This window comes from Heloderma suspectum, chromosome 5, assembly GCF_057233095.1.
Source record: "Heloderma suspectum isolate Gila_16-S chromosome 5, 16-S_ref, whole genome shotgun sequence".
Taxonomy (NCBI): domain Eukaryota; kingdom Metazoa; phylum Chordata; class Lepidosauria; order Squamata; family Helodermatidae; genus Heloderma; species Heloderma suspectum.
In genome coordinates this window covers 83404453-83427378 of record NC_139462.1, presented here as the reverse complement: position 1 = coordinate 83427378, position 22926 = coordinate 83404453, and positions in this window count along the sequence as shown.

Genomic DNA, 22926 nt, shown 5'->3' with positions numbered 1-22926 from the left:
GCAGCAGCTGCAGCGGCGGCACGGCAGCTGCGGCGGCCGGTCCTCTGACCGGCTGCTGCCGCCGCCATTTCCAAGTTAAAAAAAAAACAAAAAACAAAAAAACGTGATAGGCTACGTAAAAATTTACGTAGCCTATCACGCACGGCTAAATTTTAAAAAACACCGTGATAGGCTACGTAAATGTTTATGTAGCCTATCACGGCTGACTAAAAAAAAAACGCGCGTATGCAAATGGCAGCGCCCATGGGCGCCGCCATTTGCGTTCCTTATTTTGGCACGTCTTAGTCTACGTAAACATCGACGCTATTTGCATTCCCCTTATTTTCGCCATCTTAGTCTACGTAAATGTTTACATAGACTAAGACGTGCCAAAATAAGGAACGCAAATGGCGGCACCCATGGGCGGCGCCATTTGCATACGCGCGTGTTTTTTTTTACTCAGCCGTGATAGGCTACTTTTTTGTTTGTTTGTTTTTCTTTTAAATCAGCCGTGATAGGCTACGTAAACATTTACGTAGCCTATCACGGCTGACTGCAGGGACGCAAATGGCAGCGGCTACAGCCGCCGCCATTTGCGGAGCCAGCCGGCCAGGATTCGGGGGGGGAGGGATGGAGCACCTCCCCCCCGTCCAGAATTTCGGGGGGGAGGGACGGAACGCCTCCCCCCTGGCCAGAATTTTGGGGGGGAGGGATGGAGCGCCTCCCCCCCACCGCAAATCAATTTCGTTAAAAGGTAAGTGACTTTCGTACATCCCTAGAAAATTCACTGATCCAACCTGTTGTAGGTCCTGGAAGAATTCCCATCTAGTTCCAATGGGAAGCCAGTCCAATATCCCACTTTGGTTCTCAGTCATGGATGACTGACTCTCTCTTATGTGATAATAAACATATACAGTTTTCTTAGGGATGCATCAACATTCCACTTACTGACACTGTGGACTAAAGCTGTAAAGACTGCAGTTCTAACACTGAAATCAGTGGAAATTACTGCCCAAGTGAATGGCTTGTGTCTAAAGAACTATGAGCATGATAGTGCTACCCATTCCCTCTTCAACCCCTTGCGTATGCTAAAAAGACACTTGAGACCCTCCAGAATAGCAGGCCAAATGGCATGGGGGCCTCCAGCTAGAATTGGCTGAGGAAGTTGAGGAATCCCCCTAGTGCAATTAGAAGCACCTTCCATTTGTGCTGGGGGTCTTTAGATACAAGCCATTATGGTAATTGTTTTGGTGCCAGTTTTTAGATAACATGAGCAGATAAATTGTTATCATATTCACACAAATACAAATTGAAAATTAATCTGTCCTAAAAAGTCAACCAGCCTTAAGACAAAGGTAGGTAACATGGTGCTTTCCCAATGTTTTGGACAACTCCCATCAGCCCCAGACATGCCACTATTGCTCAGAGGTTATGGGAGTTGTAGGCCAAAACATCCGGAGGGCATCAGTTTGCTTAACCCAGCATTAAGAAGAAACACAACATACTTAATACACATGGTGAATCACATTTTAATGCTTCACGCTTATCAAAATCTTATACCTAAAGTAAGAAACAAAAGTGTCTCCAATTTTTAGAGGGAAAATTACCTACAGTAAAGAAAACATCTCCTGTATAAAATAGCATATGGTAGACTGTACATGACAAACACAGGTTATACTCAATATCAACACTTCAAAGAAAAGAACTACTAATACTGCCATTACCAAGCAATTTAAATCATGATATAATCGCACAAACAGATGGAACTAGAAAGCTTGCCAGAGTCTATTAAGCATGTAAAGTAGAATGACAGATAACCGAAGAGGTTTTTTCCCCCTGTGATCAGAGAAGTAACAAAACATAAACAAAGTAGGCCAAATACAGCATTTTATTGTGTATATATGGGAGGGTCAATGTAACATTGGAATCAATAATCAAACAGCGAAATTTAGAGGCAGCTAAGTTTCCAATAAATTTAAATACTCCCATATTCCATTACAAATCTGAATTTTTAATGATGGTTATCACTTGCAATGGATGGTGCTTGTTCTACTCCTGTTTCCATAGCTGTATATCCCTTGATTATTGGTGAGGGGGACAGAACCTCGGTTTTTACTTTAATAAATAATCAGTCAATCTATTATTTTATTTATTTATTTAAAACATTTGTATCTTGCCCTATATCATTAAGATCTCAGGGTGGCGTACAGACAGAATCAGTTTAAACCATATAAAACAATAAATAATTTGTTGTTGTTCAGTCGTTCAATCGTGTCCGACTCTTCGTGACCCCATGGACCATAGCACGCCAGGCCATTCTGTTCTGCGCTCTCTCCTGGAGGGTGCTCAAGTCCATATTCATTGCATCAGTGATGCTATCTAGCCATCTCATCCTCTGCCGTCCCCTTCTCCTTTTGCCTTCAGTCTTTCCCAGCATCAGGGTCTTTTCCAGAGAGTTTTCTCTTCGCATTAGGTGGCCAAAATATTTGAGCTTCAGCTTCAGTATCTCCTTCCAATGAGCACTCAGAGTTGATTTCCTTTAGGATTGACTGATTTGACCTTCTTGCAGTCCAGGGGACTCGTAAGAGTCTTCTCCAGCAACACAGTTCGAAAGCATCAATTCTTCAGCACACAGCCTTCCTTATAGTCCAGCTCTCACAGCCATACATTACTACTGGGAAAACCATAGCTTTGATTAGACGGACCTTTGTCGGCAAGGTGATGTCTCTGCTTCTTACTATGCTGTCTAGGTTTGCCATAGCTTTCCTCCCAAGGAGCAAGTGTCTTTTAATTTCATAGCTACAGTCACCATCTGCGGTGATCTTGGAGCCCAAGAAAATAAAATCTGTCACTGCTTCCATTTCTTCCCCTTCCATATGCCAGGAAGTGATGGGGCCAGATGCCATGATCTTTGTTTTTTTAATGCTGAGTTTCAAACCAGCTTTTGCACACTCCTCTTTCACCCTCAACAACAGGCTCTTTAGATCCTCTTCGCTTTCTGCCATTAGGGTGGTATCATCTGCGTATCTGAGGTTGTTGATAATTCTCCCAGCAATCTTATTTCTGATCTGTGATTCATCCAACCCAGCGTTTCTCGTGATGTACTCTGCATATAAGTTAAATAAGCAGGGCGACAATATGCAGCCTTGTCGTACTCCTTTCCCAATTTGGAACCAATCGGTTGTTCCATGTCTGGTTCTTACTGCTGCTTCTTGAGCCTCATACAGGTTTCTCAGGAGACAGGTAAGGTAGTCTGGTGCACCCAACTCTTTCAGAATTTGCCACAGTTTGTTGTGATCCACACAATCAAAGGCTTTAGCATAGTCAATGAAGCAGAAATAGACGTTTTTCTGGAATTCTCTTGCTTTCTCCATGAACCAGTGAATGTTGGCGATTTGATCTCTAGTTCCTCTGCCTCTTCGAAACCCAGCTTGTACTTCCAGTAGTTCTCGGTTCATATACTGCTGAAGCCTAGCTTGTAGGATTTTGAGCATAACCTTGCTGGCATGTGAAATGAGCGCAATTGTACGGTAGTTCGAACACTCTTTGGCGTTGCCCTTCTTTGGAATTGAAATGTAAACTGACCTTTTCCAGTCTTGTGGCCACTGTTGAGTGTTCCAAATTTGTTGGCATATTGAGTGCAGCACTTTAACAGCATCATCTTTTAGGATTTTAAATAGCTCAGCTGGAATACTGTCATCTCCGCTAGCTTTGTTGTTAGTAATGCTTCCTAAGGCCCACTTGACTTCACTCTCTAGGATGTCCGGCTCAAGTTCAGTGACTGCATATTAAACCATTAAAAAGCTAAAACCAATTAAAATATAAAACAATAAAAGTTGAAACAGTGCACTACTTTAGGAAATGTATTTAGCCCTCAAAGCCTTTGGTAAAAATCCATGTTTTTACTTGGCGCCGAAATGAAACCAATGTTTGCGCCAACTGGGCCTCCAAGGGGAGGGCATTCCACAACCAGGGTGCCACAGCAGAGACGACGCTCTCCCACATCCCACCTTAGCATATGTTTCACACTGGTGGGACGCAGAGGAGGACCCCTCCAATAGATCTCAGTCCTCAGGCAGGCATATATAGGGAGAGGCACTCCCTCAAATATCAAGGTCCCAAGCCGCTTACGCTTTTAAATGTCATCACTAAAACCTTGAATTCCATCTGGAAATGTATTGTAGAGAGCCAGTGCAGTGTAGTGGTGAGAGTGACGGACTGGGAGCCGGGAGATCCGGGTTCTAGTCCCCACTTGGCCATGGAAGCTCACTGGGTGACTTTGGGCCACTCACAGACTCTCAGCCCAACCTACCTCACAGGGTTGTTGCTGTGAGGATACAATGGTGAGGAGGAGGATAATGTAAGCCGCCTTGAGTTCCTTGCGAGAGGGAGAAAGGCGGGGTATAAATGCAATAAATAAAATAAATAAATTGGCAGCCAGTGCAATTCCTTTAAAACTGGTGTTATATGATTTTTATGAGATGTTCCGGTCAGCAGTCTAGCTGCTGCATTTTGCACTACCATGATTCCGAGTCATTTTCAAGAGCGGCCCCACGTAAAGTGCATTGTAGTAGTCTAATCAGGAAGTTACCATTGCATGTACTACTGTGGCTAGGTTATTCCTGTCCAGGAAAGGCTGTAGTTGGTGGATCAGCTGAAGCTGGCCCCAAGTACTCTGGGCCATGGAGCCCACCCGGGGTTCCAGTGACAGGAATGGATCTAGGAGTACTCCCAAGCTACACACCTGCTCCTTCAGGGGGAGTGCAACCTCATCCAGGATAGGTTGCTTACCCAATTCCAGGACTCGGGAATCACCAATCTACAGAGCTTCCATCTTGTCAGGATTTAGCTTCAGTTCATTGCCTCCAGGCACTGGTCCAGCACCTTCACTGCCTCAGCTGACTCCGACAAGGAGAAATGGAGCTGAATATCATCAGCGTACTGGTGATGTCCCACCCCCAAACTCCTAATGACCACACCCAGTGGCTTCATATAGATGTTGAACAATATGGGGGATAGAATAGAACCCTGTTGCATCCCACAGCTTAATAGCCATGGGGTAGTAGAACAGGAATCCCCCTATACCACTCTCTGCAATCAGCCCTGCAGGTAGGGGCAAAACCACTGTAGCACAGTGCACCGAACTCCCATCCTGCAAAGCCAATCCAGTAAGACACCATGATTAATGGTGTCAAAAGCCACTAAGAGATCCAGGAAGATCAACAGGGTAGCACTCTCCCTGTCTTTCACCTGGAGTAGTTTGTCAGTCAGAGCAACCAAGGCCATTTCAGTGCCGTATCCTGGCCTGAAACCAGACTGAAATGGGTCCAGATAATCAGTTTCCTCCAAGAACAACTGAAGCTGCCCAACCACCACACACTCAAACACCTTGTCCAAAAAGGAGATATTAGCAATGGGGCGATAGTTCTCACATACTTCTGGGTCCAGGGAGGTCCTCTTCAGAAGAGGGTGCACTACAGCCTCTTTCAAGGCAGCAGGCACCACCCCCTGACAAAGTAAAGCATTTACCTAGGGTTGCAATCCTCTCCACTTACTTGATAGCAAACAGTGGGACTTGTTTCCAAGTAAACGTGCATAGGCTCAGGTTTAAGAGCTATTTCCTTTTTCACCTTGGCTTTAGATATAAATGTAATAGTTTCAAAGCTCATGACAGTACCTGTGCAAAAACATGCATATCGAATTGCACATTTAAAACTGCACGATTACCTCAAAGTATTAGGTTGGAACCAGACCTAGGGTGCAATTCTATGCATGTTTAGACTGAAAAAAGTCCTACGCTTCCCACCATTCCCCAGCCAGCATGCTAAGAGTAGGGATGGGCAAACAAGAGATATTCCAGCTTGCTAAAACTCTCCAAAATTCTCCAAACATCAGCTTGCTGCTCATCTCTCCTTGATTTGCACTCGTGTTTGCAATCATTGTTCATTTTGCATGAACTGAAATATTGCACAAAATGAACAGCTAATGAATGTGAAAGTTGCGAAAACAATTCACAAATTTCCAAAATTGTGCAAATTTCCCCAATGATTACGGTATGGGTGATTTAAAATGTGTGCATTTTGAGAAAGTTCCACATTTTGAGAAAGTTCCACATTTTTCAAATATACATTTTGTTAATGTGAAGGCAAGTTTTGGAATTTGTGAACATTTTCAGAGAAAATATGCTCCCACTCGCATTCAGGATTGTGAACAGGGCATTTTCGAGTGATTTGTGAACTCAGATGAAATTCTCATTAAGAGTAGCTCCACAGAACTCAATGGGATGTAAGTTAGTTATGATTAACTTAAGTTATGATTTCAATGGGTTTGCTCTAAGTATGACTGGATCCAATCCACTGGTTTTCATTTAAAGCGAGGATTCCTAAAACAAAGCAATTACAAGTATTTAGAGGAATATGAGTTGACTAGTGTTCTGTATTCTGATGTAATTAGACACCTAGAATGACATCTAGTGGAATCTGGAACCCCACTGGGAACACTGAATAAACATACACCCTGGTCTTTGTCTCTAAATCCAGAAGTTAATCTTCCCAACTGGAGGTAGCTAGCCAGACCTTTGGAAATATAATTTTAGAGTTGTTAAGCAGCTGGGATAATATTCTCATTGGCTGACATGAGAAATGAATTTTATCCTCCCATTGGCTAAAACAGTCTACATCCATTAAGGGTCCAGTGTTTACTGATCACACATTACCATAAATATGTGAGACTGCTCTCAGCCTTTGTCTTTTGGCAATATCTACTTAGGAGACCAGTTATGCTTTCTCTCAGACCATTTTTCTAGAAGGAACTTTACTTATGCTCTGAAAAACGCAAGATTCTACTCAGGTAGGTAACACATAACTAGCTCTGTTTGATTGATTTTATTTTCTTATTGTGTATGTGACTGTTATTTTCCTTTGTTCTTCTCTCCCCACTCGCTTTTCCCCAAATCAACATCTTTTTTAGATCTGGGCATTTAGCTGAATTGTCTTAAAATTGAATTTTTCAGTAACACCTTCCTCTGTGCAATGCTGCATGGTTGCTAAGTTACCCCACATATTCTTGGGCTATTTCACAAAGTTTTGCTATATTCTATGTTTTCTGGGCTTTGCATAAGGAAATCCGAAGAGTCTTCCACTGTGTGTAGGTGTGAGGTGGGGTGTAATTTTAGGCCTTGGGAATAGAGCTTACAATTTTCTAATTTATTTATTCATTCATTTCATTTCTATACTGCCCAATAGCCGAAGCTCTCTGGACAGCCTAGTGTGTTCAACAAAGATCAGCCTGTGATTGCAGCTCATTGGTGGTGGTGGGGGGGGGCCTTTACCTAAGAATACCACCAGTATGGAAAGTCATCTCTGTCCCAGATCCATCACATGCTATAACAGTAATGTACCGAACACAGAATATGAGCTAACATATGTCTACCTTAGAGAGAACACTGGTAACCCTAACATTTTACTTGAATGCATGAGGTAATCATCAAGAATTTGCAATTTGTCTCGGCTTATATACATAATGGCATCTGTGCTATTGTAATCCTATATTGTAATATTGTAATTCTACAATGCAATCCCATATATGCGTACACAGAAGCTTTAACTGGATTTACTCCCAGTATAGGACTGAAGCCTAAAATAGACCTTGGAAAAGATCCACTGCCCATGCTTAGACTTTATTTATTTATTTATTTATCATTTTTAGACCACCAAATAACCCAAGTTCTGTGGGTAGTGTACAAGTAAATTAAAAGTATAAAACACTGACCAAAAAATGTACATAATAAATCCAGGATACAACCAGCAGCAAGGGGTAAAACCAATGCTATACATAAAGTGAAAATAAAACCAGAAGCAAAAATAGTGCAAAGATCTAGAAGCATGAAAACATTTCTTAAAATGCCTGGGAAAATAAAAAAGATCTTTACCTGGAGCCGAAAGGACTAGAATATGCTTAGATTACAATCATATCAGTTTCCAACTGAAGGCCAAACTAGATGTTCTTTAAATCATTCATAGCAGAACTGTGTGTGACTGACTGGCTTACCTTGGTGTAAGTGGATTCCAATGGAGACTTTTTACACCCATGAGGAGGGAGATGGAATTTCAGCACAAAAACAGGTAGGGGGAAGATTAAATCCTCTCTTCTGGATTGCCATGGCCTCAATCCAAATCAGGGCTGCATGCCCTCACATGGAGATAAGACAATATGCAACCTTCCCAGTGCAATTGTATTAAAGGAAGTGGGGGGAAGACTAAGAAAAGAAAGTAACTCAGACAATCCTTAAAGTTAATGTAGTAGGTAATGCCAATGACTTAATGTCACTTAATGTTGATCAATAAGTAAGTCAGTCACAACTGACTGATTTCAGTGAAATCACTCACTGGGGTAATAATGAGCACTCCCTGCTCTGGAGAGTGACCGAGATGATAATGACTCAGGGAGGAAATTTTACTATTTGTTTGAGACAGTTTAGCTCAAATTATGTTGTGGAGATATAGGAAGCTGAGCTAGTCATTCCATAGGATAATGCTTGTTCAGTTATCTATGTTAATCTGAACAAGCAGAGATCCCAGATTAAAAAGAAGGTTGGAGGAATGGTTGGAAGAATTTAATTTTCTCTTTTGGACTGCAAGCCTTGCACTCACTGAGAAGTTTTAAAACTGAAAGTGTTATTCATAACTGTGAGGGACCAAATACCAATAAAGAAACTGAAATAAAAGGGGCAGGGAGGGGTTCCAGCAGCCTCCAGAAGCAAATTCCTGGCCATTGTGAGACCCACCCACCCACCCCCAAAAGGAAATCTCACAGTGGCCGAGATCTGCCAATATTTCAAGATTTCACAGTGAGACTTGGGAGGAGGCAATAACAGGACTTGTTCCATGCCTGCCAGCCTCAGCGTTTAGCCAGCAACCTATATGGTTGGAGTCACGGATTCAGGAAGGAAGAGTGAGGCCAAGTGAAGGACAAGTCCTCTGCTTGTTCTTCCTTCTTGGGTCCCATTTGCAAATGGGGAGGCTGGTCCAAGCCATCTATAAAGGTGAAAAGTCCAAGGGTTCACAGGCTTGCCAATAATATGAGTTCATTACAAGGGATGGAGGACACTGTTAGTTCTAAAATACAAAAAAAAAGAAGAAAAAGCATATTGTCAGGCCCACAACATGATCTGTTGGTGCCAAATGTGAGGATCTTACCTTTGGGAAAGGTCCCTAAGAAGACCCAGGGTGTATATAGGCTGATCCATTACTTTACTCAAAAGGGAACTTGCTTAATGACACCATGGACCCAACGCTATGCTCGATGAAGTATGCATGCTTTGACACAGCAGTTGCCATGGTCTGATCCCTGGGAAAAGGGGCAATACTGGCAAAAATTTAACAATGACGGGGTTCAGATGCCACACTGTTGGTGGCAGGTTGCATATTCCAGCCCCATTTGGGGATTATCATGTCAGGCGAACCTTGCAGGCACGGGATATGCTAGAGTTAAACAACCCTCACAACCCTAAACAGACTATGGGTTATGCAAGGGTTGTTCAACTCATGCATAGCCCACACTCGCTGGGTTTGCATGATACATCAACCCCTGTATGGGGGTTGTATATTTGAAATGGCAGCTGCATGTGGCCCACAGCCTCACCATGAGATAAATAACCTGTCGTGGCCTGTCATGTCATGTGAACAGCCCCATTAAATCTACCTTCAGGCTCTTGCTAGCATACCCTGATATTTTCCACCTTTTGGGATTCATGTTCAATGGTGCCTTTTATGGTACAATCATCTCTTGCTCTGCCTTTAAATGTTTCAGCACATTCTTAGAGTGGTACATCCATCATATGGCAACCAAGCCATCACACAATGTGGATGACTTTGTCTTTGCAAGAGGAATGCCACTACAGACTGTGCCAACACTCTGTTCCCTGTCCAAGACTCGGCTGGGGAATTGAGGGAGCCTATAGCCCATGAAAAAACAGGGAGCCATAGTAGTTATGAGTAAAGGTGATTACCTTCAGGAAGCTTATCGCCAGGTCCATAACACTACCCATTATATGCTGTCAGCAAAACCTAATCATTGAAGTAATAAAAGAAATAGTGAAGTTAGTGGATAAGGAGCTCCTTACAGGGTATATAGCTAAGTCCACACATAACTATTTACTGGAGTATGAGGGGAGGGTACCCAGATTTTATCTTCTTTGAAAGAAGATAAAATGGAGATTCCCTCCTTCACCATTTCTCCACCAGTCCCAGTCAACATCATGCTGTATTTAATAGACGCTGCAGCAACATTTAATCCAGCACCTGTGTCCACCTCTTTATTGTCAATGCAATAAATTGGCAGAAGTCCAAAACTTTTCTCCTTGTGTTTGGTGGTGTTTCTACTACACACGAGCAGATTAAATATAATATTATTGTGTTATCATGATGGGACTAGACTTTACAGATGGCTAGTACAAATGAATGCTTGGCTACCAAGCCCAGCCATGATTTATAGATTCTAGTTCAAAATATTTAGAGCAGGGATGGCACGGGCGCCCGATTCCATTTAGGAATCCAGCAAAACCTGCCTGCAGAACCTGCTTGCTGAGCCCCTGCCCCCACTCATCCCCTGCCCATGCTCAGTGAGCGGCCCACGCTCACCCCGGCAGCCTCATCAAGCTGCACGGTCACCATTTTTTAAAAAATAAAATAATCGCAAAAAGTGCATATTTGCATATGCGCAAAAACGTGCATTTTGCAAATGTGCATATTTGTGTATGCTAAATGCACATTTTACCAATGCACATAATTGCATATGTGTGAAAATGTGCATTTTGCATCGCCATTTTTTTTTTTTTTTAATGGCAACTGTGGAGCTCAACAAGGCCCCCAGGGTGAGTGTGGACTGCTCGCCGAACATGAGAGGGGCTCAAGTGCGGTCCAGGGGCCAGTGAGTGGAGGAAAGGGCTGGGTGGGTGCCCAGAGAACCCAGATGGGGTTGGGTTCACACATCCCTAATTTAGAGAGAATAAGCTTTTTACATGCTGGCTTCTATAGTGAGTTTATGTCCTTTCACATGTTAAAAATTCAAAAGGAGCTTCTGGAGAAGGGTGTGGGTGTGGGGCCTGACTGAAAACTGGTTACAATAGGATTTTAATTATTGGTACAAAAACTAGTATGTGTGACCTAGGCCCCGTCTACATGGCACTGTTTTCGCCCTTCACTCTGTTGCAACTGCACAGAATTTCAGCTTCAAATTACCTTCTGCTGGGATACACTCGCGATTACTGCATGCTTCCCTAACAGATTCCGCCATGCCCTCTTTTTTTGCCACTATACTTTAATGTGCAGCTGTGCAGTCCCATGAGTGTGGGGTGTGACAATTCATTGGCTGTTTTGTATTTTAGGGGTTCTGTTGTGTCTTTCCATCCCTTGTTAGGTAAAAAGTGCGTGTTCTGTGCTCCTTCATTTCCACATCATCTGTTTGTCAGTTCCCCAACCTGAGACTCTCGCGATGGTTTGCACTCACAAGCATGAGCAGTACGTGCATACCCATCAGTCTGAAATGGTGGCCAGAGTGAAGTTGGTCCTCCCCCAAGACCCCCTGGCCCTTTTGCACTGAGTCCAAAAGCAACCCCTGCAAAGATACGAAGCTGCAAAATGTGCGGAAGTGTGATTAAAGAAATAAAAACGGCTTTCTGTGCCTCTGTAACTGTGCAGAACTGTGAAGGAATGGGGGGAGTAAAGGGGCATCACAGAGTGATGCAAGCACTACACATGCCTAAAGCATACCCACTGCAAAATGCAAAGTCGGTTTGGGGAAGTGACAGATGGCTCACAACTGCGAGGAAACCTGCAGCAAACAAAAAACATTGCAGCAAAACGCCTCCTTGGAAATCCACATTTTCCAGGAGAAAACCACAGATGGCTGTGAAGTGGTGACCAAGTCGTCTGTCCCGAGGGACCTTGTCTCGCAGCTGCCCAGAGTAAAAGGCTCGTGTAGATGGGGCCCCAGTTTAATGTTATTTCTGGAGGGGAGCTGTATGGAGGGATGAGTGAAAGAGAAAGGGGCACACTTTCTTGTGCATGTGACTGACGTGCACCAACACATGATTGTTTTGTTGAACATGAATAGGCATATATAAAATACCACCACATGTAAATAATTATACAACATCAGAAACAGTACTGTGCTTCTTTATGTATGATGCCCTCCAAACACAGAGATACATAAAGTCACAGAATCATGTTGTCTTCCATGAACACAATCTGTACACCCAGATACTGAAATGAAACACAATTTGCCAGTATACTTCTCACCATTTTTGAGACAATCTATTTCTGAATTATGTATGAATAATTCGGCTTGGAAATACTGAATGTGATAACCTATTATGATAACCTCTTATTTAAAAGGAGAGGCATGCTTCATAAGAGAACTGACTTCTAGGGGAACACATTGTACATTTACACCCTTTTTGTTTGTCAGATATTGTTTGTAATGCAAACAAGTTTTTGTCACTCCTGTCTATCACATCTGCATCCTCAACTTTAAGTCTCTAAAATGTCTTCTGAAAATTGTACAAGGATTTTGTTTAAAAACTGTAATTTACATGTAAAAAATGTTGCCATACACAGCCGAGACAGAGACAACAGCTATATTTACTTAGCATATTAGGGAGAACACTGAGATAATCCAAGATTGACAACTATATTATTCATGGAATGATAACAGTAGCATTAGTATCAAAAAAACAAAAACCAGTAGCTGGGCTCAACATTGTCAGAGTTCCTTTGGGGTCAGCAGTGGACAAAGACACCCAGTATTTCTTTCTTCATACACATGTGCATTGCATTATCTCACATTTCTTCCACTGTTCATTTTGCAACAGTTTATATTATCCTCTTCAGATATTATCCACAAATTCATTCACCAGGGACAGTAAGAAGAATGCCCAGCAACACAGATTCTGTTCCCTGAACTCACACTTGTGGTACTATCTGGAGAGGGTAAGAAATAGTCAGCATTTATCATCTGCTCCATACCCAAGCACAAAATAAGGGAAAATTCTGACACTCTCCCCAAGCAAACTACATGTTGAAGACTTAGGAGAGACATGGGAATTGGTGATGAACATCAAGCCTTGGCTAGTAAGCCAAGCAGTTATTTGTGAAGCCATGCTCTTTTTCATGCAACTGTTTGCTTGTTTCTCTACTGCCAATGCCTACAAACTTATGTTTGCATCATTAAATCCCACAACACTGAACCGGAAGACTAATGATGATGGAACTGTACTAACATAGGACTGAAAAGTCAGGTCTTACTTTTAAATCTTTTTGCACTCTAGTGGCAATGCAAGCAGTGTAAGGAGAACATGGAAGATTCAGTCTACATGCATACATTATCACCACAGAGTGAGTGATATACACATTATGTATATTGGTACTAATATACATAATTATAAGCCGCGGTGGCTTAGTGGTTAAGACGCTGAACTGCAGACTGGAAGGTTGGCAGGACAGCAGTTCGAGACCCAAGTGCTGCGTGACAGAGTGAGCTCCCGTCTTCAGTCCCAGCTTCTGCCAACCTAGCAGTTCGAAAGCAAGAAATTGCAAGTAGATAAATAGGTACCGCTTTGGCGGGAAAGGTGACAGCGTTCCGTGCACTTTAGTGTTCAGTCATGCCTGCCACATGACCACGGAAACGTCTTCGGACAACGCTGGCTCTTCGGCTTAGAAATAGAGATGATCACCACACCCTAGAGTTGGACACGACTGGTTGGGGACACCTTTACCTTTACCTTTACTTACTATTTAAGTCCTACAATGTAAAGCAGCCAGTAAAATATGAAAGATAAAAGTGTTAAAACAAATTTCTGAAATCTAATTACATTTTCAGTATTTATGGTTCATGCATGAGTGAGAAAGACAAATAATATCACAGTGCAGTAGACAGGATGGATGGACCAAGATCTAGGAGATTTGGTCAAGCCCCAAATCTTCCCGGACTATTTGAGTCGCCTTGGGGAAGCCACTATTTCTTAGCCATGTACCTATCTGCAAAATGGGAATAAAAGTGACCAATTTCACAGAGCAACTGTGTACAGCAGACGTATGCCACCTGATTCCTTCCAGATATTTTGGACTAGATTTCCGATAAACCCCAACAAGCATGACAAACATCTGGAGGCACCAGGTTGCCTACTCCTGCTATATACATGCACACAAATGTAAAGCACTTTGGAAATGAGTGTACCCATTCTTCGCTATTCCAGTGACATATGCATATTTGATTATAAATGTCATTAAAACAGTTAGCTTGAAAATATGAAGAAGTACAAAATACTATGACATTAAGCATTTTAAAATAAAAAACATATGCTAGTAATTAATGAAAAGATTCAGTAATCCACATCCATTTGCAAACATCACCAGATCAGCTTCTTGTCAAATATGAAGCTGCTCCCGATCAGTTTCTTGATCCCTAAAAGCACTCCTGTTTTAAAGAGAGGAGTTATTTGATTGGATCTGTAGAACTATTGTCCTGGGAGACATCAAATTGCCATTCAAAGAAGAAATGCTTTCAGAAATCATTCAAAGTTGGCCCCATGTCCTGAAAACCACCAAAGGCTAATTAGTAGGACACTTAAAAGACTGATCCATATTGTGGTTAATGTGAGTAAACTGGCACATATCCAAATATTTCATCTTAATTGGGTTATAGATGGGACTACTAGGGCATAATCACAAAGTAAAAACTGGTAACAATCCATAAATCCCCAAAAAGTACTACCATGCTTGTTTAGAACATATACCTCTATACACATCGGTAGCCATCCTGAATACAAATTATGGTGGAAGGTATGTTGGATTTATCTCTAGTGCTAGACCAGGGTTGAGGGACATGTGGTTCTCCAGATGTTGGTGGACTGCAACTCCCATCAGCCCCAGGCAGCAGAGTCAACAGTGAAGGATTATGGGCACTGGAGTCTACCAGGCCTCACCTTCCCCATCCTTGTGCTTGGGGAACATTTTCCCTCATGGTCCGCACTGCATTCTACTTGTCAGAGTGTTGAGCTGGCCCAGTTACAGCACAAATAACTTTAATCTAGGTAGTAGAGTGCTCTTGTAAGGAATTCAGAAGGGAACACTGATGAGGTTGGAGCTTTTTCCAGAAAAGGGGTTTTTATTGAGAAAATAAAACAAAAGGGCAGTTTACAGTTTAACTACTGAAGGCTATTCCATAGAGAACGAAGAGAAACATAGGAAGCTGCCTTATAATAGGTCAAACCACTGGTCCATCTAGTCCAGTACTTTTGACACTGGGCTGGTTCACACGATCACTACAGGTTAAACAAGCCACCATGGCTTGTTCAACCCACGGTGATCATGCAAAACAGGTTTGTTAACTGTATGACACATTTACCCTGCTCTTCAGCTGACAAGGCTCCCAGAGTACCAGAAAAGGATTGATGGATGATGGGGTACACAGCCAGGCACCCAAAGCCAGGAGTCTCAAGAGTCTCCTGAAATCACACTGAGTTCTCAGCTCCACACCAGTTATGTATGATACTGAACTGTAAGTTTCCCTCTACTGCCACCCCATTTCTGCATGAAGAGGGTAGAGAATTTCTGTAACTTTCCCAGGGGGCACAAAAATCACAGCAAATTCAGATGGGAGGTTTACTTCTATTTTCAAGCATAAATGTGGAAATGAAGAGACGAGACACAAGTCATTGGTATCAAACTGGGTCACATTTACTGATCGATCTGCAAAGAGGGAGACCTGGATGGGCAATTAAACTGTGCCAGTCACTAGCTGGGTACTATATCAGGCAAAACAGTCAAAGCCTGCTGAGTGGCATCAAAGACATTGCTACCCTCAAGACTACCCCTTTGGGTGGAGGTAGGCCTTCCCTTGTCACCCCCTCCCAGGCTGCAAAACACGAGGTGGGTGAGGTGAGTTGGCTTCACAGATAACCCTTATCCCTCTGCTGGGCCGTGAAACCAAGAGCGGAAGGTCTCAAGCATCACCTGTCACCAAAACAGTGCCCCTGAATGTTGAGGAGGGGCACTGGAGAGCTAAGAGAGCATCACAATCCCCTCCCCTCCCACCCCTGCTGGTGCCACTAGAGTCCACCAATGGAGGCCACCCATGTCTCCTCACCCCACCACTGCCTGCAATGCCCCTTCCCCTGCAGCCAGGCAAGCCAGATGCGGGGTAGGACATTTTTATGAGGAGGTGAAATTTACTTTTTCTTCAGTATGCTCTATTGCAGCATGTTGTAGGTTAAAGGACAGTGTCAAAATAAGGTAAAATATTTTTTCCAAAACAAGTAAATAGCCTACATTCCAAAAGATGTATAACAAACGTAACATTCTCTTAATTCTGTATGTTTGATACATTTATAGATTCTCATGTGTCAGTTAACACACACACTGACAGGAGCACCCTAGCTGCCTCTGCAGTCCCCACCAATAGCCAACTCAGGACACAGACGACGAGGAATTCTTTCCAAGGCTTTATTCCTTTATTACTTTATGACTCTTCCAGAATACTAATCGCTCGCACCAAAGCAAGGAACAGCCCTGGGGAAAGACAGCTGAGTAGCCTAAGCTCCAGGTAAGGCAGTTGTTCCCCATCTGAAGGAGAATCACGGGAAGACCCTGAACTTATGGACTAGGGAGAGATCCTCCCTCTTTCCCTCGAGTCCTCGGGATGCAACCGTTGTTTGTGCGCCAAACGAGCGCTACACCTCCTTTCCACACCCTCCATCACTCGTCGCTCCTGGCGTCGGCGTCGAGCATCCAGCAAGCCCCCCTCCAGCGCCCTCTCACTGCCAGGGTCACTATCTATCCCAGGAATGCTGGCAGGAGGAATCTCTGCCAGCTGCTGTGCCTGTGAGAGATGAGTGTGCTCCTCTCCCACGGATTGCTGTTCCTCCTCAGAATCAGAACTGCTCTGGGGCTCTATTGGCTCAGTTTCCACCCTGACACACACCCCTCAAAACTATATAATATACACTCCACAGAAATACATGATACATGAAACATGCTCAACAGAATGGCATTTGTATAAAGGAAATATAGAGAGAACACGTTTACAGTAAAGTCAAACTATCCACTTTTATTTGTTAAAGTATGCATCGCTGCCTGCTTATTAAGAACTACAGGTATCACCAATTTCGATCTGGAGTAGCATTACACTGACTCAAAGCTTAGCGCTTCCTTCCATTAAGCTATTCTCACAAGCATGCACAAAAACACCTATACAAAACCTTCATTCTATGAATGCCTTACGACTTTCCCACGCCCAGCCCAACTACAGCATGTGCCAAGAGGAAGCATGTGAAAAATAATCCTACACTGATTTTCTCTTTTTAACTCATGGTTCAATCCCAAACTTGAGCTGGTCTACTACAATATAGCATTCTATACAGATAAATATGTTTACTCTCGCCCACACAAAGCATCAGCAAAAATATGGCACATGGCAAACACACACAAATCTGAATTAAAATGACTTATAGGGAGCAGACTATTTCTCATGGTGCAGAATCTGTGAGGGCCATCTGGCGGCTTACAGATTTGTGAGCATTCCTGAATTAGTTTATTCATGCTCCCAAGATAGGGCTTTGTTCAATCAGATGGCATTAATTTTCTACAGTATGTGTGACTTTCTATGCATGCCCTCAAACAAGATGTTTCATCCAACACCAGCATGGGGAATAACTTCCAGCTACCATTGCCTTAAGAGTGTTTCCCCATAGAACTAAGTGAATGGCACTCAAGGGAATATTCATTTATTAGACATCAGCTGCTCTCAATTGGGATCCCCTTGGAAGTATTTTCCCTAGCCCTTGCAAAGCAATTCATTTTAAAGATTCCCAAAGAGAACTATACCAAGTCAATTAAAGATCCTTTGAGAAGAGTCACAAAAATGCATGTCTCTGAACTATAACAGTAGTTGTGTTCAGTTCTAACTCATCCCTATTTTGTAAGACACCACTTTTTGTCTTCAGTTGGCTGCCATCCAAGCTGTATGAAAGAGACACATGCATTAGCCCAAAGTCATAAAACATTGTGTTACAGACTGATACTATTTTGAAAATGGTGCTTATGAGAAGACAAGACAGTTTCTAGTCCCTATGTATGTCATGTTTATTAACTGAACCAGATTTAAAACAAAAACAAAAAACAGGATGTCAGTGAAAAGAAACATACAGCTCCAGCGGAACTCTAGAGTAAGCCCTATTGGGAACTAGCATTTAAACATTTCAAATTACTGCTTTCCATATCAAATGTCAGTGGCCCTCTAATCTTTTATATTTATCAGGTATTTCTGTGGAATAACCAAATATAGCCTGAAATACAGATAGAGAGGCCCCTCTCCAACCTATACGGAATCCTGGTAATAATTCCAGAACATATATAAAAAATGTAGACATTAGGCACAATGGCTTCTTTAGAATTTGTGTGCTTCATCTTCCTACCTTAACTGACCCTGATGGAAGCTGTATTAAATTAGGATTTTTTGCTAGTTGTATAGATAGGATGGGTTAATAGAACTTCCACTGGCCTACACAGTTTCAGAACATGCATTCTAAGGATCACAAAAGCAGGCTTTGAAACATCAGTGCTGCAGACACACACAGACCATATTTGAAGTGCACACTGAGGCCTGGACTAGTAGAGGTATCCTTATTTGCTCTAATGTAGGATATGCCCATGAAACTGGGATGTTCAGTATCTCCAATAACTGCAGTGAATGAAGACGTCCTTCTGAAAGTAGAAACTATATCTGATAAAACAACCAGAACTGCAAGGTTTGTCCAGTGAGGAGGAGAATGGATCCATTTTTAGCAATGCAAATTGCAGGTATGGGGGGACCACAGCAGGGCAGTGGTTTAACCTGCCCTGCCTTCACACCAGGGTCACAATCTGGATCGAGTCACCCACACTTAATTTTGAGTAAGGAAAAATATGTAGTCGCTAGCTGCATCATCAAAGTAATGTGTAGTTTGAACCTAAGGTGCACAGTTCTTTTGCAGCTGGCACTTCAAATTAATAGAGAACATTATAAATGTGAAATACAGGGCTCAAAGATATATTGATAGATTTAATGACAATATTCTCATGAAACAAAATGAAATTGTGTGACCCAACTCACCCATGCAAGACTCAAGAGAATATATGAAAACAAGAACTGTTTAACAAAAAACCCATCTTGTTTAGTTTCAAGCTAAAATATTATTTTTAGTCAAGAGATATTTGTTCAAAGAAGATTCCTGTTCCATATCATGACTGCATACCTATCACTTAAAAGGTTCTCTTTAACATACTCAACTTACCATACATTTACATTTTTCTGATGCTGTTGGGTGCCCTTTTGTTCCTTTGGCTGCCACATGTTTGGTGCTATTTTTTTTCTTTCTTTTCAGTTACTGTTTTAGGCCTCATTTCTGCACACTGACATGGTAGCAGCTATGACAACTAACATGGTATTCTTACAGAATCCCTAATGTCACTTTGTCATTAACATGACACTTTCTGTCAAAGTCATGTATGTTGCTTATTAAATAGTAATAAAGGCAAGCAAGGTCATGTACCATGAGGCAAAGAAGAAAAACGGTACCAAGAAGCAGCAGCCTGGAATCACAAGGGCACCGAGCTGTATGCATGATATGTTCATGATGAGTGAAATGGGATATGCTTTTCAACATGCATGAAAACAAACACAAAACTATGCTAATAATCTACGATTCGCTATAGTACTTATTTCCTTGATAAGGCCTCGAGTTTAATAATATTCAGAATGATTTTAAATCTGCATTAGTTATTCCTTGATTTCCCCCAGACTGAACTATATTTCCAATTTTGATGCAAGGTTCTTTCACTCCCAAACCTTGACAAGCTAAAAAAAAAAAGGAACAAAATTCTTTAAATTCCTCAGATATTTTATGTTCTGTTCTACTCTGAAAAGATTTCTATCACAAATGCATCTTATTTGATATTCTTTGCTTTCCTATTTCCCAAAATTTATACTGTTCAGTAATACAATTAACAGACTGAATTGCTATGATAAAGACCATTCCCTCAGCTCTGTTAATCTCTCTTCTGTTACGAAAGAGAACAAGCACACAAAAATATACTGAGTCTGAAGTTTTGAGAATAATGATTTCATGATCATCACTGCATAATTTCAACACTTATTTGAAGTCTGCTGGATTCCAGGGTAAAATGCATTTGGTAAATTGATTCTCTGCATGACTGCTCTACCCAGATTTTCCCACAATATTCTGTTAATTTCTGAAATGGAGTATAATAGTTTTTGAACTCCGTTTTACAATGATCTTCATGACCTGACCCTTGTCATTTAAAAACCTCCATCACTTCATAAAAGTTAATAATACACTCCAAGAATCAAGTTTTTAAAATGACATTACTGTCATTTGCTGTTCTATTTTGCCTTTTTTCTTTTTTACCACTGAGTGCTAATAAGTGCTTGCTGCTGAAGAGGTTTACATTTAACATCTGTCACTTGCATCCAAAAGTAGCACCTACAGGAAACTGTCACATTGTTATTCTCGTCTGTAACACTATTGAATCTGTCTTGCATCATTTACATACAGATAGTTATAAGTATTCATTATTTCTTTCTGCTGACTGCTTCACTATTCCAGTGTATAATATCTTCTAATGAGCATTAAGAAATACATTATTTGGATTTATGATAACCTAACAAAAATCAAAATATACAACAAAGGAATACCTTACAATGTATTTTCATTTTTTCCCTACTTAAGTCTAAAGCTTTAAAAGGCTCAGAAGTTGCTAACAATTTAAAAGAACAATATACTTTTTAAAAAACACCAGAGATCATACAGGCATTGGGGGAGGGGGCTTTTTTTTTTTAAGGCTCACATGAAAAACTGTACTGCTTCTGTAACTTGGCAGTTTATAACTGATCACTTTTCTTTGGACAAACAAATATGCTAGTTTATCAGTTTTAGTCAAATCATATCACACTTACTGTAGCTTGTGTAAGTTATCATTTGGAATATTACCACATTTGTCCTCCACAAACAAATAATAGCCAATTTCCATGGTCTAGTAAAAATTAAACCTCACTTTACTGTTTAAATGCTGGCCACAGAAGATTTCCATTAAAAAAAGCCTTGAAACCACAGCTTATTAAAACATAAGTAGTATGTCAACACTAGCAATGAAGGTCATGGCATTAATAAAGCTTCAACTTCCTTTGGGTTATTACTGTTACATTTGATACTTCACTACTGAGCAGGAATTATAGGCAGGGGTGAATAGGAGAGGGTTGCCTGCAACAGCTCTTATGAGGGGTCCACAGAGACAGACTCACATGTCAGTCCACCATGGGAGCTAATGGTTAGCTGCACCTCCAGGTGTGTGGTGATGGAGAGCATGAGCAGTTCACACCATCTATATCCCTGAGTCATCTGGCAAGAGTGCTGGACATTCCACTGTTAGCTGGCTGTTGGCAGCAATCACAGGTCCCTGCCTGCATTATGCCACACACATAAAAGCGGTCAGTAAAGTTGTGGTTGCATGTGTATTCTTGTCCTTTCCTCCAGGACCATCACTGAGAGCACAAACAAAAGCATTGCTTAACACCACCCAGGACTAGCAAGTTGTATAAGGTTCGAGGCCCACAGCTTTCTGCATGGGGAGAAAGTCAGGACAAATATGGCACTGCCTCTAGACACAATCAAAAACCATATGGGAGCATAACCGAATCAAGATACGTATTTGAATGGGTTAGGGAGGAGTTCCCAATTCCACTGCTGGCATAAAGCCCCAGCAATGTTGGTGCAATGTCACAAAGCATTCACGCAAATGCAGCCTGTCACAGGACCGGCTGTACAAGTTATTTTTTGTTTCCTGAAAAATGAAGTTTAAAGCACATGTGTTGGACTGGATCTAGATCTGGGCCCACACCCCTCCTCCCCAGAGCTAACCCTCCAGCCCCCTGAATGGGTCAGGTCCTACAGAGGGTCAGCTGTGGTATAGGGGGAAAGGGAGATCCCCCAAAATCAGGTAGAGGCATCATCGTGTGCAAAGCCCTTCAGCCAATGGAAGGAAGTTCATTGATCTAACCCATTCATTACATATCCATTCAAATACATTTTTACATTATAAACACCCAAACTGCCTCAGGTTAAACTGCCTCCTTCTTGCAATAGTTTTCTATTGTAACTAAACAAATATATTTATATTATAATCTCTAAACCATATGGATTGCTGAATTTACTTGAGCTAAAATATTCCCTAGTAGTTAAATTAAGGGGTGTGAATGTGCACATGTGAAGAAAGCAAATAATGTAGTCAGGACTTGCATAGTATGAACCACAAGAAAAGAGTTTCTAGGGGCAAGAGGCAAAGGGGCCTGGTGAGTCTGATGCATCCCAAATGAACAACAAGATTCTGCACTATATTCCAAATATTTCTTTGAACATACAGATACAAAGACCAAGACAAATGTCCCATATGGATATCAGTTTCATGAAATAAATGAGCTATATACCTCATTAACATGGTCTTGTTAATGTTAATATATGTTAATATACCTCATTAACATATGCTTTTCACATGCTTGTTATAGCATAATTGCTTTGGCAGGAAACCCCAATTTGCAGTGGGCTACCAAGCCTGCAGAAAAATTGACACATGCACTCAAAACACATGTGACTGAGTATACAGTATACATGGGCTCAACATCCTTTACAGGAGCGACGTGTATAGCAAACTTTTATCAACTCATTCAGTGACAATACATTTTAACCTCCTTATGGCTTGTGTGCATGTGTCTGCATGATTAAGATGTCAATCAGATGATTAGACATAAATTCGTAATTATAAATGGATTTTCTATTTATTTATTACAAAACTTGCTGTGATTAAATACTTCATTTTTTCTCTGCACATGGAAGAA